The sequence below is a fragment of the Orycteropus afer genome, unplaced genomic scaffold, assembly GCF_000298275.1.
Source record: "Orycteropus afer afer isolate SDZICR_OR568_19922 unplaced genomic scaffold, OryAfe1.0 scaffold00010, whole genome shotgun sequence".
NCBI lineage: Eukaryota > Metazoa > Chordata > Mammalia > Tubulidentata > Orycteropodidae > Orycteropus > Orycteropus afer.
The window spans coordinates 18,396,951-18,404,243 of record NW_006921597.1 but is presented as its reverse complement, the minus strand read 5'-3'; positions in this window follow the sequence as shown (position 1 = coordinate 18,404,243).

Below are 7,293 nucleotides of genomic sequence, written 5' to 3'. Positions count from 1 at the left end.
GGCACATAACAACAACAACAACATATATATACATAAAACAAACCAAACTCACAGCCATGGAGTTGATTCCAACTCAAAGCAACTCTCATTGGATTTCTAAGGCTATAAATCTTTGCTAAGCACCCTGCCTCATCTTTCTTCTGTGGAGCAGCTAGTAAGTTTGAACCAGGTACCTTTTGGTTAACAGCCAAATGCCTTAACCACCACACCACCAGAGAGCTCCTTTAAGAATAGAGTCTTCATAAATATGTTCACAAAAACAATATTTATAAGAATGTATTCTAAACAACAACAACAAAAAAACCAAACTCACTGCCTTGGAGTCAGATCCAACTCGTAGTGACCCCTCCTTCGGTTTCTGAGGTGGTATCACTATGGAAGTAGATTGCCCAGTTGTCTTTCTGAGGAGTGGCTGGTGAGTTTGAACCATCAGCCTTCTGGTTAGCAGTCAAATGCCTTAGGCACTATGCTACCAGAGCTCCCAAAAATGTATTCTAGAAGAACTAAATTAAATTAGAATTAGATTAAACTGACATTCCTTCAATACATGGGCCCGCTTCAGTGACAATCTTTCTCTTTATTCCATGGCAAAAGGAATCCTGGTGGCCCAGTGGGTAAAATGCTAAGTGGCCAACTGAAAGTTTTGGTGGTTCAAACCCAGCCTTTCTGTGGGAGAAAGATTTGGCAGTCTACCTCCATAAACAGTATAGACTTGGAAGCCCTATGAGGTAGTTGTACTCTGTCCTATATGGTCGCCATGGGTTGGAATCTAGGACTAGACATCAAAGGGTTTGGTTTTGGTTTTGCTTTTGGTTTTGGGTTTATTCCGTGGCAAACCATTCATCCCCTACTGGTGGTGTCTGGCGCCATCTAGTGGCATCAGTGAAGGTAGCACAGTAGAACTGGGCGTGAGGGAGATGGAGCCTCAGAAAGACGCAACCTCCTCAAAGTGGATCAGAACCACTCCCCCAGACCGCCTCAAGTGTGGGGATGCAATCAGAGATCTCGAATAATGCTTCCAGCTGTAGAAAAAGGTGCGCTGCTCCAAGGCCCGCAAGAGAAATGCTTAATTGTCTCTTGGAGCCCTGCCCCATACTCAATACTTCTTTCTGAGAAGCGGCTACAATCTTCCTGTTCACAATTAGGGCAGGTACTCAAAACATCTCCTCTCATAGCTTCTCCAGGATTCAGAAGATGGAGGTGGGGTGAAGGTCAGAATAACATGATTAAATGCCCCATCTGTGTGTCGTCAGGATTTAGCACAGGAAGATCTTCCTCTCTAACTCCTGGTACCCAAGTCTGAAGCTTGAAGTCAATAGATTCTCCCATCTCTTATTCTCACTTCTCTCTGAACTCCACATCAAACCAGCCACCAAGATCAGCTCCTGTTACCTCTGAAATATCTCTAAACCCTGCCCTTTCTCTCCTGCCGGGGCCATCTAGGCAAAATTTCCTTTCTCTCTCCCTCCAGTTTTCCACTAAAATCCACCTCCACACTCCTACTAGCCATCTTCCCAGACAGCACATTTGACTGGTTCATACCCCCATTCAAAGCTCTCCAATGGCTTCCCATTGCCAAAGGAGAAAGTCCCAGCCCTTGGCAGGGAGCACAGAGTCCTTTGTGGTCTGGCCCCTGCCCACCCTTTGCTGCCTCTCCCACCTTCTCCACTGGCTTCTCAGATCCAGGGCTGTCTGCAGTTCATGAGAGACACCTTGTGTGGCTTTGTCTAGGCTGGTTCCTCTGTGGAGAATGCTCTTCTCTTTCTTTTTTCTTCCTCTATTGTCTGGTGACTCTAACTCATCCTTCAAGATCAACTCTAAGGCAGCACCTTCCAGTCCTGGTAGCCAACAATACACAAACACCTTGTACCTTGGGTGCAGTGTTAGCACCTGCTCTTAGGAACAAGGGCCACTCAGAGGGCTTCCTCCACCCCTGAGGGGATGAAAGGGCATTGTCTGAGCCATGTTGGTGTCCCTGTGTTGAATGCTGCAGCTGCTCAGCCAGAACACAGAAGTCTTACCTGGAAGGCAGGCCACCCAGTCAATCCTCTTGGTAGACCTCATTACCCAGAACCCAGGCTCTCCTAACCCAGCCAGCAGAGACTTCAGGCTCTGGCCACTCCCCATCCTCAGCCCAAGTCCACCAGCTGCTCTATCTTATCTCAGAAGCAGCTCTGGATGCAGTGGTTTTTATTTATTTATTTTTAAATGGATTTACTGAAATATAATTTATGTACAGTGAAATACACAAAACTAAAGTTACATGGGTCAGTGCATTTTTTCCCCCAGTGTTCCCTCCCCTCCCCTCCCACCCCTGGCAACCAACAAAGAAAGTGTCCCTCCATATATAAACCTTTCCTTGACCCTCCACAGCAACAAACTAATATTATACTTGTCCTTCTGTGATTGACTTATTTCACTCAGCATAATGTCCTCCAAGTTCATTCATGTTATGCAGTGTTTTGCAGACTCTACATTATTCTTTAGTGCTGCACAGCATTCTGTTCTGTGTATGTACCGTAGTCTGGTCATCCACTCTTCCAGTGATGGGCATCTACGTTGCTTCCATCTTTTTGCTATTGTAAATAGTGCTGCAATGAACATGAGTGTGCATATATTTAAAAGTGGAGACCAGGAACTCTTTTGTTCCTGTCCTAGCTCTCCCCTCTCTAGGATATTCACTTAGTAATGGGATTGTTGGGCCAATGGTATCTCCAATTCCCGCTTTCTAAGGAATCACCATACTGCTTTCCACAGTGTTTGTATCACTTCCCAGTTCCACCAGCAGTGTGTGAGAGTCCCAGTCTCCACATTCCCACCAGCATTTGTTATTTTCTGTCTCAGTGAACCTGACATCAGTGCTGGGGTGAGACAGTATCTCACTGTTGTTTTGATTTGCATCTCTCTGATGGCCAATGATCATGAGCATCTCTTCATGTATTTGCTGTCCACCTGGATATCCTCCTTGGTGCAGTGTCTATTCAAGTCTTCTGCCCATTTTTCAATTGGATTCTTAATTCTTTTGCTGTTGAGGCGTTGGGGATTTCTATAACTCTTAGAGATAAGTCCCTTGCCAGATATGTAATTATCGACAAATATGAATTTGTTGCTGTCATTTTTGTTATATGCTTTTTCATGGTGTTGAGGTCTTTGTTCCGTATAATTTTCTGTGCTGAGCTTGTTTTGTTTATGAATCATCATGTTATTTCCTTTGCTGCTATTGTTTTAGTATTTGCTAAATATGTGCTGGTCCTCTTTTTTATTTTGATGTGAAGGTTTATCATTTTTCTTTGAGGTTACCCTGTGATTTATAGTTTTCTTCCCAAGTTTAGAACAGTCGGTTCTATCTTGTAGTTGTCTTGACTTCCCTACCATTTAGAAGTTCTTTAACTACACAATTTTTCCCTCTTTTTGGTTTGTAGTTGTCCTCATTTATCAATTGATGTCTCTGGTTCCCTGTTTACAGTCTTTGTGGGCTTATTTACTTTGGATACTTCCATAGCTGGGTTGGTTTCTGGGTTATGTCATCATGTGTGTCAATAGTCAGTTGTTTGCTATCATTGCTTCTCTGTCCAAAGGACTCCCTTTAGCATCTCTTGTAAGGTTGGTGTGGTTTCAACAAATTCCCTTAATTTCTGCTTATCTGGAAATGTCCTAATTTCACCATCATATCTGAGGGACAGTTTTGTCAGGTATATCATTCTTGGGTGGAAATTTTTCTCTTTTAGAATTTTATATATACCATCCAATTGTCTTCTCGTCTGCATGGTTTCTGCTGAGAAATCCAAGCTTAGTCTTATTGGTTTCCACTTTTAGGAAACTTTGTTTTTCCTGTGCTGCTTTCAGGATTCTTTCTTTGTCTTTGGTTTTGTTGAGTTTGATGATGATATGCCTTGGGTATTTTCTTTTGGGTTCTATCCTATCTGGGGTTTGTTGGACTTCTTGTATGGATATATTCTCATCTTTCATCATACCAGGGAAATTCTCTTCCAACAAGTCTTCGACAATTTGTCTCTTCCTGTTCTGGAATTCCAGTTACATGTAGGTTATTCCTTTTGATGGTATCCCACATGAACCTTAGACTTTCTTCATTTTGTTTTGATCTTTTTTCTGATTGATTGCTTTCTAAAGAAGTATTGAGGTATTTGCCTCCAATCTCACTAATTCTGTCCTCCATTGATTCAATTCTACTTTCCCTGTTCAATGTCTTATCTATTTCTGAAAATTTAGTATTATTCTTCTGGATTTCTATGTGAACATTTTGTATCATTTCTAAATTTTTCATTTATTTTGTCATTTTGTTCTTGTATTGTCTTTCAAAGGAGCTCTGGTAGCATAGTGCCTAAGGCACTTGCCTGCTAACCAGAAGGTTGGCGGTTCAAACCCACCAGCCACTCCTCGGAAGGAAGGTTGGGCAATCCTACTTCTGTAGTGATACTGCCTTGGAAACCCAAGGAGGGGTCGCTATGAGTCGGGCCGACTGGATGGCACATAACAACAACATTGTCTTTCAAAATCGTTCTAGGGTTTTATCTGTGCTTTCCTCCATTTTATCAGTGTTTTCCTTGATCTGTCTCTCAATTAGCTGAATATAATTCTTTTGAATTACTTATCAGGGATTTCCAATGCTGCATCTTCCTAAAGCATGGATTTTGGGTCTGTATCCTGGTCCCTTATTTCTCCTGCTTTATCTTGCTTCTTTGTGTGCACTGTGATGCTCTGTTGTCTCTGAGGCATTGTGACATTTTTGTGTTTATATTTAATTGGTGGTTGTGTGTTGGAGTGACTTGCCCATGATTTTCATTTTCTTTGTTTTGTATGTTATCTATGTAAGCAGGATACTGTGCTGTGTTCCTCTGTTCCTCTGTTCACAAGTTGACAGCAATTATACCCTCACTACCTGTCTCCTTTCCCATTGTCAGCCTCCCTGTGTCCTGTCATCCTTGGCAAACAGAGCCTATTCTTAGGTCCCTGGAATCCGAACGAGAATGCTGTCACTTTTAAATCCAAAATGGCTACCACTTATAAAGATTCAAAATGGCTGCACCCTCACTCACTTTAAATATCCAAAATGGCCACTGCTTATAAACATTCAAAATGGCTGCACCCCTGGTCACTTTAAATATCCAAAATGGCCACCATTTGTAAACAATCAAAATGGCTGCACCCTCCACACAGTGGAAAATGCACAGCTCAGGCTATCTCCCTCCTTGCTGTTTCCCTTCCTAGTCATAGGTCACCAGCGTAGTCATACCTGCAGCCCTGGTGACCAGGGCTGATCTTTAGGTCAATTCTCAGGTCCCAACACCACTTGGAAATATTCAGGCTATTAGTCTTGTCAGAGTAGCTGACAGTCCAGTGCTCTGACCATCTCCATATTCACTGTTCTCATTCAGGTTTTCCACTAGTTGGTGCCTAGTCCACTTCTGTATAGTTCCTTTCAAAGTTCAGGGTTCCAGGATTATCTTCTGTATTTCTGTCAATTGGCTTCTCTTTTCTTTGTTGAAGAGGGTCTGTGTAGCTTCTGTGCCTATTCCTCCATCTTACTGGAAGTCTTTTTTTTTTTTTTAAATTTTCATTGTGATTTGGGTGAAAGTTTACAGAGCAAATTCATTTTCCATACAGCAGTTCATACACATTTTGTCTCATGACACTGACTGCAACTTCCCACAATGTAACAGCTCTCTTCCCACTTCCTCCCTGTAGTTACCTCTTCCCTGTGTCCTTCCCTCCCATGTATACCTGCCTCTCAAGCTGTATCCCTGTGCAAACACTGCCCTTCTGTTCCCCCACGATTGATCACTCCAAGGAGTATATCTACTTGATGTAAATGTTCACCCCATATGTCTGTCTGTTGTTTGGTTGGAAGCCACAGGAGTGAGTTCAATTCCAGACCTGAAGAGTAACTGGGGGCCGTAGTTTCAGGGGTCTTATCAGGCTCCATCAGACCAGCAAACCTGGTCTTTTTCTTTCTTTCTTTCTTTTTGTTTTTTACGATTTTGAGTTTTGTTCCTTTGTTCCACATTGTTCTCCCACTCTATCCAGGATCTCCTACATAGATACCCCTCTGAGTGGTTGACAGTGGTAGCCAGACACCACCTAGTTCTTCTGGTCTAATGGTCATATAGGCTGAGAATCATATAATCTACCAGTCCCTGGGACTAATTGTTTCCATGCATCTTTGTTTTTCTTCATTCTTCTTTGCTCTGGATGAGGAGAGACCCATCATTGCATCTAGATGGCTGCTTACAAGCTTTTAAGACCCCAGTTGCTACTCATCAAACTAGAATGTAGAACAATGTTTTTGTGTAATATTTATGCCAATTGAGCTTCATGTCCCCTGCAACAATGGTCCCAAGCCCACAGGTCCAACTACTCAATCCCTTGAGGTAACTGGTTGTGGCCAAGAAGCCACCACAACTTTGCCCCTTGTCAGCTCTACTATACATCTTGGTGAAGTTTTAAAAGCTGCCTTGAGCATGAGGCATTCCTTCTTCAGCCCAGTCAGTACCTCAGTAGATGGAATCTCCAGAGTCTTGAGGCCCAGGGCCAAAGAGAGACCAGGCCTGAAGGTGGTGGGAGGAGCAGAGAGAGGAGGGAGGCTCTGGGCCCAGCCCCAGGTGCAGATGCTTGTCAGACTCCAACAACCGCACAACCCCTTCATCAGCCGAGCCCTGTGGGCACTAGAGGCCAACAGTGACCCTTTGATGGGTTTGAGGGCCATGACTGTTTTTCTTAACACAGATTAAGCCCAGGGCTGTACCAGGCACACAGAGTACATCACAAATAATGTTGATGGGCAACCTGCCAGCCTGTGGGGACCTCTCTCCAGATCCCAGGTAGCACAAGGCAGTGGGCTCTGCTCTCTGGGGCTGTACCATGGGCTGTTGTTGATACCAGACGGGAGCTGGGGGAGGAGGCAGGCACTTTCTGAGCTGGATTTCTTTGCCCAGACACTTCCAGCATTTGAGGCAGAGAGACTGGCCTTCAGAAACTGAGCTGGAGCCATACTATGGAAGGAGACAGTTGGCTAGGGGGTGAGGTACCTTGGCAGATCTCAGGGGAAGGTCCAGAGAGGCTAGATGGCTTGAAAAGTGTCTAGTTATCTGAAGTGAACAGCAGTTAAATCTAGTTTATTAGCTAACGGGTCCCTTTACTGCAGGAGTGAACAGTGATGCCAGCTTCTGGAGGGCAGGGACTATGGCTTTCTTTCTGTGTCAAGTGCTTGGCATGTGACACCACTGAGTGAATGAATGAATGAATGAATGAAGGAAGGACTGAAGGAAGGAAGCA